Below are 12,027 nucleotides of genomic sequence, written 5' to 3'. Positions count from 1 at the left end.
AAAATCATATGACCATAAGACATAGGAGTACAATCAGGCCATTTGGCCCATCGAGTCTGCTCTGCCATTGAATCATGGCTGATCCTTTTTCTCCCCCTCCTCAGCCCCACTCCCTGGCCTTCTCCTCGTAACCTTTGACGCCATGTCCAATCAAGAACATATCAAGCTCTACCTTAAATACACCCAATGACCTGGCCTCCACAGCTATCTATGGTTACAAATTTCACAAATCATCACCCTCTGGCTAAAGAAATTTCACCACATCTTTAATTTCAATGGATGCACCTCTATCCTGAGGCTGTGTCCTCTTGTCCTAGGCTCCCCCACCATGGGAAACATCCTTTCCACATCTACTTTGTCTAGGCCTTTCAACACTTGAAGGGTTTCAATGAGATCCTCCTCCCCTACCTAACATCCTTCTAAATTCCAGCGATTACAGACCGAGGGCCATCAAACGTTCCTTGTATGATAAGCCTTTCATTCCCGGAATCATCCTTGTGAACCTCTTCTGAACCCTCTCCAATACCAGCACATCTTTTCTTAGATGAGAAGCCCAAAACTGTTCACAATACTCAAGGTGAGGCCTCAGCATCACATCCCTACTCTTGTATTCTAGATCTCTTGAAATGAATGCTAACACTGCATTTGCCTTCCTCACACTGACTCTACCTGTAAGTTAGGGTGTTCTGCACAAGGACTCCCAAGTCCCTTTGCATCTCAGATTTTAAGATTTTCTCCCATTTGGAAAATAGTCTGCACATTTATTTCTTCTACTAAAGTGCATGACCATGCAGTTTCCAACATTGTACACACTTTGTATTTCATTTGCCACTGTCTTGCTATTTCTCCTAATCTGTCTGACCTTCTGCAGCCTACCTGTTTCCTCAACACTACCTACCCCTCCACCAACCTTTGTATAATCTGAAACTTGGCCTCAAAAAGGCCTTCTCATGCTCCTCTTTAACTCTCCATCATCTAAATCATTGACATACAGCAGATAAAGAAGCTGTCCCAACACAGACCCCTGAGAAAAACCACTAGTGACCGGCAGCCAACCAGTAAAGGATCCTTTTATTCCCACTCGCTGCCTCCTACCAATCAGCCAATGCTTTAACTATGCCAGTAATTTTTCTGTAATACCACTGACTCTTAAAGCAGCCTCATGTGTGGCACCTTGTCACAGGCTTTCTGAAAGTCCAAAAATACAACATCCATTCCATCCCCTTTATTTATCCTACTTGTAATCTCCTCAAAGAACTCCAAAAGGTTTGTCAGGCAAGATTTTCCCTTAAACCTGATTCAGTATGGTTTCCTTATCACTGGCATATGTTGTGAAATTTGTTGTTTTGTAGCAGCAGTACATCATAACATCTAAAATGTACAATATATATAAGACAATTAAACTAAATAAGTAGTGCAAAAAGAGAGGAAAAATACCAAGGAAGTATTCATGGGTTCATAGTCCATTCAGAAATCTGACAGCAGTGGGGAAAACACTGTTTCTGAAACGTTGAGTTATGTCGTCAGGCTCCTGTACCTCCTCTTTGATGGTCACAATGTCCCTGGTGATGGAGGTCCTTAAAGACTGATGCTGACTTTTGAAGGCATCCTAGATGCTAGGAAGGCTAGTGCCCATGATGGAGCTGGCAGAGTTTACAACTTCTGCAGCCCTTTCCAATCCTATGCAGCGATCCCACCATAACAGAAGGTTTTGCAACTAGGTAGAATGCTCTCCACAGTACCTTTGTAGATATTTACAAGTGTCCTTGGCAATTCTCCTCAAACACCTAATGAAACATAGCTGCTGTCATGCCTTCTTTGTAATGGCATCAATATACTGATGGAGTACCTGGTAAGGCTCCAAACACCTGTGCCAACCAACTGGCGGGGGTATTCAAGGACATTTTCAACCTCTCACGGCTATGGGCAGAAGTTCCCACTTGCTTCAAAAAGGCAACAATTATACCAGTGCTAAGAAGAATAATGTGAGCTGCCTTAATGACTATCGCCTGGTTGCATTGACGTCTACAATGATGAAATGCTTTGAGAGGTTGTTCATGACCAGACTGAACTCCTCCCTCAGCAAGAACCTGGACTGATTGCAATTTGCCTATCTCCACAATAGGTCAACAGTGGATGCAAGCTCAATGGCTCTTCACAAGGCTTTAGACCACCTGGACAACACAAACATCAACAACAGGATGCTATTCATTGATTACAGCTCAGCATTTAATACCAACGTTCCTACGTCCTGATTGAGAAGTTGCAGAACCAGGGCCTCTGTACCTCCCTCTGCAATTGGATCCTCGACTTCCTAATCGGAAGACCACAATCTGTGCGGATTGGTAATAACATCTCCTCCTCACTGACTGACAATTAACACTGGTACACCTTAGAGGTGTGTGCTTAGCCCACTGATCTACTCTCTATATACCCACGTCTGTGTGGCTAGGTATAGCTCAAATACCATTTATAAATTTGCTGACAATACAACCATTGTTGGCAGAATCTCAGGTGGTGATGAGAAGGTGTACAGAAATGAGATATGCCAACAAGTGGAGTGGTGTCGCAGCAACAACCTGGCACTCAACATTAGTAAGACAAAAGAGTTGATTGTGGACTTCCAGGAGGGTAAGACAAAGGAACATATACCAATCCTCATAGAAGGATCAGAAGTGGAGAGAGTGAGCAGATTCAAGTTCCTGGGTGTCAAGATCTCTTGGGGATCTAACCTGGTCCCAACATATCGATGCAATTATAAAGAAGGCAAGACAATGGCTATACTTCATAAGGAGTTTAAAGAGGTTTGGTACATTAACAAATACACTCAAAAACTTCTATAGATGTACCGTGGAGAGCATTCTGAAAGGCTGCAGCACTGTCTGGTACAAGGGGGCTACTGCACAGGACCAACAGAAGCTGCAGAGGGTTGTAAATTTAGTCGGCTCCATCTTGGGTACTAGCCTACAAAGTACCTAGGACTCTTCAAGGAGCGGTGTCCCAGAAAGGCAGCCGACTTCCAGTGCCCAGGGCATGCCCTTTTCTCACTGTTACCATCAGGTAGGAGGTACAGAATCCTAAAGGCATACACTCAGCGATTCAGGAACAGGTTCTTCCCCTCTGCCATCCGGTTCCTAAATGGACATTGTACCCCTGGACACTGCCTCAACTTTTTTTTAATACATAGTATAAAGAAGACTTTTTAATCTATTCAATATACGTATATTGTAATTGATTTACTTATTTATTATTTTTTTAAATTATTTATTATTTTTAATCTTCTATATTATGTATTGCATTGAACTGCTGCTGTTAAGTTAACAAATTTCATGTCACATGCTGGTGATAATAAACCTGATTCTGTTTCTGATACTGGGCTCAGGATAGATCCTCAGAGATGTTGACACCCAGGAACTTGAAACTACTTACTCTTTTCACTTCTGAGCCCTCAACCTCACCTTCCTGAAGTCCACAATCAATTCCATCGCTTTACTGACATTGAGTGTAAGGTTGTTGGCACGACACTTCAACCAGCAAGCCTATCTCACTCCTGTACACATCCTCATCACCATCAGAAATTCTGCTAACAATTATTGTGTTGTCAGCATAGTAACTTATGTCATTTGAGCTGTGCCCAGCCACACAATCGTGGGTGTAGAGAGAGCTGAGCAATGGGCTAAGTACACATCCTTGAGAAGCACCAGTGTTGATTGTTAGAGAGTACGTGCCAAAGCACATTGATGAAGGTTGAGCAGTGGATGTGGCATATGGATTTTAGTAAGGTGTTTGACAAGGCAAGCTCAATCAGAAAGTCAGGAGGCAAGGGGTCCAGGGAAACTTGGCTGTGTAGTTTCTGAATTGAGATTTCCCACTGTTAGGTGAGACTACAACTAAGCTTCATGGGTTAAGAGTGAATAGTGAAATGTATAAGGGGAACTTTTTCCACTCAGGGTGATGAGAGTGTGGAATGACCTGCTAGCAAAAATGGTTGATGCAGGTTAGATTTCAGCATTTAAGAGAAATTTGTTTAGGTACATGGATAGTTGAGGTATGGAGGGCTATGGTCTGGGTGCAGCTTGATGGGACTATGCAGATTAAAAGTTCAGTTTGGACTAGTTGGGCTGATTGGGCCTGTTTCTATGCTGTTGGGATTTCAGGGTCCACATCCATAGATCCCTCAAAGTTGACAGGCACATTGATAGGGTTGTTAAGAAAGTGTATAGTGTCTTGGCTTTCACTAGTCAGGGGATTAAGTTCAAGAGCCCAGAAATGATGTCCCTTCATCCCTTAACCATAAAGCTATTGAACCAGAGGAGATAACTAACTCTACGCAACAGTGAATTGATTCCATAATCTATGGAGTCACTATTAAGTACTTAATAACTTATATTCTTGATATTTATACCTTATTTACTTATTAATATTATTTTTTTCATCTTTGCAGATTGTCTTATGCACATTGCTTGTTTGTTTTTTTTTGTTGTGTGCGTTTTAAAAATTTATTTGAATGTATTTCTTTGTTCTACTGTGAATGCCTGAAAGAAAATAATTTCAGGGTAGTAATTGGCAACATATGTGTACTTTGATAACATATATACTTTACTTTGAACTTCTTTGTAGCTCTATAAAATCCTGGTTAAACCACATTTGGAATATTGTGTTCAGTTCTGGTCCCTACTTATAAGGATGTGGAATCTTTAGAGATTGTGTTATGGAAACTGTTGAAGTCTGTTATGCACAGTTCAAAATTTGATCGAATAATCCAGCACTCTGTTGTGTCTGTAGAGGTGCAAGAACACAAGCTGCCTCGTGGAGAAGACTAGAGATGGGGTCTCAAAGAGGACTGAAAACACGAGCTCGCTCATGGAAAAGACTAGAGATGGTCGCAGGGTCATGAACAACTTGATTTTGAAGCGCCAAGGAATATTGAAGCCTCGAGGTGTTTGCAGAGGAGGTCAGTGATCACTTTCAAATGAGACCACGGTGGCAATGACATTCAGACCTGACCTCCGGGTCACTCTTCATGGAAGGATTATGCTCGTGTGGCCACTCTCCTTTAATACTGATGAGAGGATGTTTTTGGTATTTTGAGATTCACTTGATTATTGAACTGTATATTGGTCTTCTTCAGTTTTCAGTGTTTCCTTTCTTGTTGCCGATTGGTGGGTGGGTGATATATTACCTTTGTGAGATGGTGGGGTTGGGGATTTGGGGGTCTGATGTTCTTGTTGGTGTTTACTGTGTGAGCAATTTGTTAGCTTTTGTGTGTGAAAGAGGGAATTTTGATGCTATTGTCGCTGTTCTTTTTTGTGAGGGGGGGTTGGGGATTTGGGGTTACCATCGCTGTTTTTTTATGATGGGGATTCAGGGCTTGATGGTATGATGTTATGGCTGCTTTCCTTTTTGTGAGGGAGGGGGTTGGAGGTTTGGAGTTTTTTGATGTTCCAGCTGCCACTTTCCATGGGGGCAATCTGTTAGTACTTTGTGCAAGGAAGGGGGTGGGGGGTTTTGGGGTTCACAAGTTTTGCTTCTTTTTCTTTTTTGTGTTGGGGATGTTGTTCATGTCTTTTCTTTCAACAACTTCCATAGTTTTTCTGTATTTCATGGAAACTTGCACTAAACAAATATCAGAGCTGTGTTGTACATCTATACTTTGACAATAAAATTAACCTCTGAACCTTGAAGAGATTTACCAGGATGCTGCCTGGTTTAGAAAGCATGTCTTAAGAGGATAGGCTGAGTGAGCAGAGATGTACATGATAATAAGAGACATATATTGAATGGGCAGCCAGAGACTTTTTTCCAGAGCAGAAAAAACTAATACGAGTTGACATAATTTTAAGGTGAATGAAGGAAATTACAAGGCAGGTATCAGAAATAAGATTTTTATTTTAAACAGAGTGGTGGGTGCGTGGGATGTGTCTGCCAGGGGTGGTGGTAGAGGCAGATATATTAGGACATTTATGTATCTCTTAGACAGGTACATGAATGATAGAAAAATAGAGCAAAGGGTGGGAGGGAAGGGTTAAATTGATCTACAGGAGGGTTAATGGTTGGCACAACAACATGGGCCAAATGCCTGTACTGTGCTGTAATATTCTGTTTCTTAACAACTGGATTGTTACATGATTGAGTAACTTTTACAGGGCTTACAATCAGACAATGTTTTTAGACTCATTCCTCGATTGATTAAGAGGAAATATCTCAAAAAAGTTATTTTTCTATGTTTTCAACAGATTACTCCTAAACTTACAGAAGAATGTCATTCTTTTTTTGACAAGTCACCCCTACTACCGCCATGCACCTTTGAAGCTCATTTTACTGATGGGGTCCTGATCCTTCTCCCAATAAATTGCTCACCACCCACTTCTCTTTAATTCCAATGTCTTCAGTGATACTACTAATTGGTTCTACCAAGACTCTCTTTCACACTATAAAGAACTCCACCTTTAAGTTATCCCAAAACTTGCTGATCTTGCCTCTCAATTCCATATGCAATTCATTCACATATATTACAAACATCAAAAATAGGCATCCAATTTCAAAAACAACCTTCTACCATCACCCTCTTATCTAATGCAAAACCTATTTTAAATGGCAATTCAAGTCAAGCCACTTTTATTATCATTTCGACCATAACTGCTGGTACAGTACATAGTAAAAATGAGACAATGTTTTTCAAGACCATGGTGTTACATAACACATTACAAAAACTAGGCTGAACTACGTAAAGAAACAACACAGAGAAAAATAACACACAACAACTACAATAGACTACAGACCTACCCAGGACTGCATAAAGTGCACAAAACAGTGCAGGCATTACAATAAATAAACAGGACAATAGGGCAAGGTGTCAGGCCAGGCGCTGGGTATTGAGGAGTCTGATAGCTTGGGGGAAGAAACTGTTACATAGTCTGGTGGTGAGAGCCCGAATGCATCGGTGCCTTTTCCCAGACGGCAGGAGGGAGAAGATTGTATGAGGGGTGCATGGGGTCCTTCATAATGCTGTTTGCTTTGCGGATGCAGCGTGTAGTGTAAATGTCCGTGATAGTGGGAAGAGAGACCCGGTGATCTTCTCAGCTGACCTGACTATCCGCTGCAGGGTCTTGCGATCCGAGATGGTGCAGTTTCCAAACCAGGCAGTGATGCAGCTGCTCAGGATGCTCTCAGTACAACCCCTGTAGAATGTGATGAGGATGGGGGTTGGGAGATGGACTTTCCTCAGCTTTTGCAGAAAGTACAGACGCTGCTGGGCTTTCTTTGCTTTGGAGCTGGTGTTGAGGGACCAGGTGAGATTCTCTGCCAGGTGAACACCAAGACATTTGGTGCTCTTAATGATCTCTACCGAGGAGCCGTCAATGTTCAGCGGGGTGTGGTTGCTCTGTGCCCTCCTGAAGTCAACAACCATCTCTCTTATTTTGTTCACATTCAGAGACAGGTTGTTGGCTCTGCACCAGTCCGTTAGCCGCTGCGTCTCCTCTCTGTAAGCTGACTTGTCGTTCTTGCTGATGAGACCCACCACAGTGGTGTCATCGGCGAACTTGATGATGTGGTTGGAGCTGTGTGTTGCAGCACAGTCGTGGGTCAGCAGAGTGAACAGCAGTGGACTGAGCACACAGCCTTGGGGGGGTCCCTGTGCTCAGTGTGATGGTGTTGGAGATGCTGCTCCCGATCCGGACTGACTGAGGTCTCCCAGTCAGGAAATCTAGGATCCAGTTGCAGAGGGAGGTGTTCAGGCCCAGTAGGCTCAGCTTTCCAATCAGTTTCTGAGGGATGATTGTGTTGAATGCTGAACTGAAGTCTATGAACAGCATCCAAACATATGTGTCTTTTTTTCCAGGTGGGTTAGGGCCAGGTGGAAGGTGATGGCAACGGCGTCATTTGTTGAGCAGTTGGGATGGTACGCAAACTGCAGGGGATCCAGTGAGGGGGGCAGCAGGGTCTTGATATGCCTCATGACGAGCCTCTTGAAACATTTCATGATGATGGATGTGACTGCAACAGGACGGTAGTCATTTAGGCAGGACATTGAAGACTTCTTCGGCACGGGAACGATGGTGGCGACCTAGAAGTACGTTGGAACGGTGGCGCTGCTCAGGGAGATGTTGAAGATGTCAGTGAGAACATCCTAATTTTCCTCTGATCCTATGGTTTGAACCAGTCTCCTGTGATTACAAGCTTTTGACATCTATCAATAGACTGTTACCTCCCCAAAAAAATAAATCAAATTGCATTAGGGTTAGGGTTAGGATTTTTCAAAGTGATCATTAATCCTCCACCTCAGGATTTTCTCCAGCATCTTCCCTGCCCCTCATGATAGGTTCAATGGGCTATAGTTGCCAGAGTTTTCCCTGCTCTCTTTCTTGTCAAGAGGGACTGGATTTGCCATCCTCCAGTCAGCTGGTACCTCACTCATGTCCACCATAGTCAGATTTCTTGCAATTTCTTCCCTGAATTCCCACTGCAGCCTGTGATATATCCTAAGCAGTTGTGAGGATTTATCTAGGCACAAGAACTAGAATTCAATCTCACCTCACTGATAGTTCCAAACTGTTCAATTACATGTTCAACTAGCCTTTGATGAAAAAAACATTCAATTAAGCACTGAGAAAACTAAAGTAGAGATAAAAAACTTAATTTAGTAGTCTCTGGCTCCATCCCCTAGAAAGACTGCCTGAAAAGGAACGGATTGCATGCAATGGTGCCACCCAGTTGAGATTGGTACCATTACTTAGATAGCCAACTTCTACCTTCAACAAACAAACCCTCACACCTCCCTGATCAGTTCATCATATGCCCTTGTTACCTACAGACTTGTGATTGCAAAGGATTCTGCAGGTATGTGCAGTGATGATACAGTTTGTGCAGGTACCTCCTTATATGCGTCAGGTCAAATTGTTTCATTACATTCATCTGGAAAATCTTGCTTACTGCAATGCACAAGGTGGCCATTCAGCTCAAGTCCCTGCTAACCTCCAGCAAAGAAATCCCATGAGTTCTTTACCCTTTCTCCTTATTTCTATGTTCACCTGTAACTGATTCTTGCTCATGTACACATCACCTCTCCTATGGACTACTTTACCAAAAGCCTACATAAGAAGGTAATTTACCGTGGCCAATTCATCTCTTTGTCATGGGGAGAACATGAACACAGATAGCACCCAAGGTCAGGATCAAACCTGGGTCCCAGGAGCTGTGAGCATCATCATGTTGTTCTGTGAATGAATGTCTCTGTGCCTCTCTTGTTTAAGCTGCGTATGGAATATTGTGTACAATCCTGGTTGCCCCATCACAAAGGGGGAAATGTGCAGGCTTTGAAAATGGTGCAGAAAAGGCTTATCAATATGCTAAGCAACATACACAAAATGCTGGAGGAACTCAGTAGACAGAAGCCAGAATAAGAAAATTGGGGAAGGGAGAAGTTCAATGTAGCAGATGATGGGCAAGACCAGGTGAGGGGGAAGGTGGGTGGCTGGGAGAAGGGGGAAGTGAAGCAAGAAGCTGGGAGATGATAGGTGGAGGAGGTAAAAAGGCTGAAGGAGGAATCTGGTAGGAGGGGATGCTGCCTGGATGACTAAATATTTGCCAGGAAGAGAAATTTGGCACAGATTGTTTTCTCTGGGGAGTTGGAGACTTGACAAAGGTTTACAAATTTTTAAAAGTCACAGATATGGTTGATAATAAGAGTATTTTCCCCAAAGGTAGAAAAAGAACATAGAAATCTACAGCACATTACAGGCCATTTGGCCCACAATGTTGTGCCAACCATACAATCTACTCTAGAAACTGCCTAGAATTTCCCTAGTGCATAGCCCTCTATTTTTCTAAGCTCCATGTACCTATCTAAGAGACTCTTAAAAGACCCTTAAAGCATGAAGACATAATATTAAGGTGAAAAGGGACAGTTTCAAGGACTTTAGTATTTTAATTTCTTCCCCTTTCTATTTAAGCTTATTTTAACCACTGAACACAAAACAATACAGCATAGGAACAGGCCCCCTGACCTTCGATATTTCATTGAATTAATTAAACTAGTGATGAGATGCCTAACTAAACTAATCCCTTCTGCCTACATCATGTCCCTCCATTCTCCACATGTACCCCGACCAATCTCAGAGAGTCTGAAACACGTCTGTTGTATTTACCTCCGTACCACCTCTGGCAACACATTCCAGGCACATCCCACTCTGTATATAAAAAAAACGTGTCTTACACATCTCCTTTGAACTTATCCTTACACACATGCTTTCTAGTATCAGGTCTCCCATCATCCTCTGCCTGTCCCGAGAAAACAAACAAGTTTGTCCAAACACATGCCCTTTAATCCAGGCAGCAACCTGCTAAACCTCTTCAGCATCCTCTCCAAAGCCTTCTCATCCTTCCATAATGGGTGACAGGATAAAGGCAAGCATACTACATGTCTTCTTTATAACTCTATCAATCTGTGAAGCCACTTGGAGGGAGCTATGAACTTGGACCTCAAGATTCCTCATTATACCATACTTTAAGGATCATCCCTTTGCATTTCATCTCCCAAAGTGCATCACCTGTGAGATAATGTTCTTTGATTTCTCAAGTGCCTCCAATATGGTAGGAGGATGGAAACCAGGATGATAGAGCGAGGATAAGCCAGCAGGTTTACAAGTATACTGGTTCACAGCATGTTTATAATTATGGAGAAGGATAGGACTGGACCCAGGGTTGAGATTTTTGATTGGAGAAAGGCTAACTTTGAGGAGATGTGAAAGGATTTAGGAGGAGTGGATTGGGACAATTTGTTTTATGGAAAGGATGTAACAGAGAAATGGAGTTCATTTAAAGGTGAAATTTTGAGGGTACAGAATCTTTATGTTCCTATTAGGTTGAAAGGAAAAGTTAAAAGTTCGAGAGAGCCATGGTTTTCAAGGAATATTGGAAACTTGATTCGGAAAAAGAGAGAGATCTCCAATAAATATAGGCAGCATGGAGTAAATGAGGTGCTTGAGGAGTATAAAGAATGTAAAAAGAATCTTAAGAAAGAAATTAGAAAAGCTAAAAGAAGGTATGAGGTTGCTTTGGCAAGTAAGGTGAAAATAAATCTAAAGGATTTCTACAGTTATATTAATAGCAAAAGGATACTGAGGGATAAAATTGGTCCCTTAGAGATTCAGAGTGGACAGCTATGTGCAGAGCCAAATAAGATGGGGGAGATTTTGAACAATTTCTTTTCTTCGGTATTCACTAAGGAGAAGGATATTGAATTGTGTAAGGTAAGAGAAATAAGTAGGGTAGTTATGGAAACTATGATGATTAAAGAAGTAGTAGTACTGGTGCTTTTAAAGAATATAAAGGTGGATAAGTCTCCAGGTCCTGACAGGATAATCCCTGGGACCTTGAGGGAAGTTAGTGTAGAAATAGCAGGGGCTCTGACAGAAATATTTCAAATGTCATTAGAAATGGGGATGGTTCCGGAGGATTGGCATATTGCTCATGTGGTTCTATTGTTTAAAATGGGCTCTAAGAGTAAACCTAGCAATTGTTGGCCTGTAAGTTTGACGTCAATGGTGGGTAAATTAATGGAAAGTATTCTTAGAGATGGTATATATAATTATCTGGATAGACAGGGTCTGATTAGGAAATCAACATGGATTTGTGCATGGAAGGTCATGTTTGACAAATCTTATTGAATTTTTTGAAGAGGTTACTAGGAAAGTTGACGAGGGTAAAGCGGTGGATGTTGCTACATGAACTTCAGTAAGGCCTTTGACAAAGTTCCATATGGAAGGTTAGTTAGGAAGGTTTAATCGTTAGGTATTAATATTGAAGTAGTAAAATGGATTCAACAGTGGCTGGATGGGAGATGCCAGAGAGTAGTGGTGGATAACTGGTTGTCAGGTTGGAGGCCAGTTACTAGTGGTGTGCCTCAGGGATCTGTACTGGGTCCAATGTTGCTTGTCATATACATTAATGATCTGGATGATGGGGTGGTAAATTGGATTAGTAAGTATGCAGATGATACTAAGATAGGTGGCATTGTGGATAATG

The 12,027-nt window shown here is 42.2% G+C and overlaps 1 protein-coding gene across 2 annotated transcripts in view; it reads right to left on the bottom strand.

Moving 5' to 3' along the window:
- The window catches only part of stimate (STIM activating enhance), a 131,395-nt gene that overhangs the window by 25,829 nt on the left and 93,539 nt on the right, over window positions 1-12,027 (bottom strand). The gene's annotated exons all lie outside the window — the stretch shown is intronic.

Source organism: Hemitrygon akajei, chromosome 19, assembly GCF_048418815.1.
Source record: "Hemitrygon akajei chromosome 19, sHemAka1.3, whole genome shotgun sequence".
NCBI classification, from domain to species: domain Eukaryota; kingdom Metazoa; phylum Chordata; class Chondrichthyes; order Myliobatiformes; family Dasyatidae; genus Hemitrygon; species Hemitrygon akajei.
This window is presented reverse-complemented; position numbering and strand designations above follow the sequence as displayed.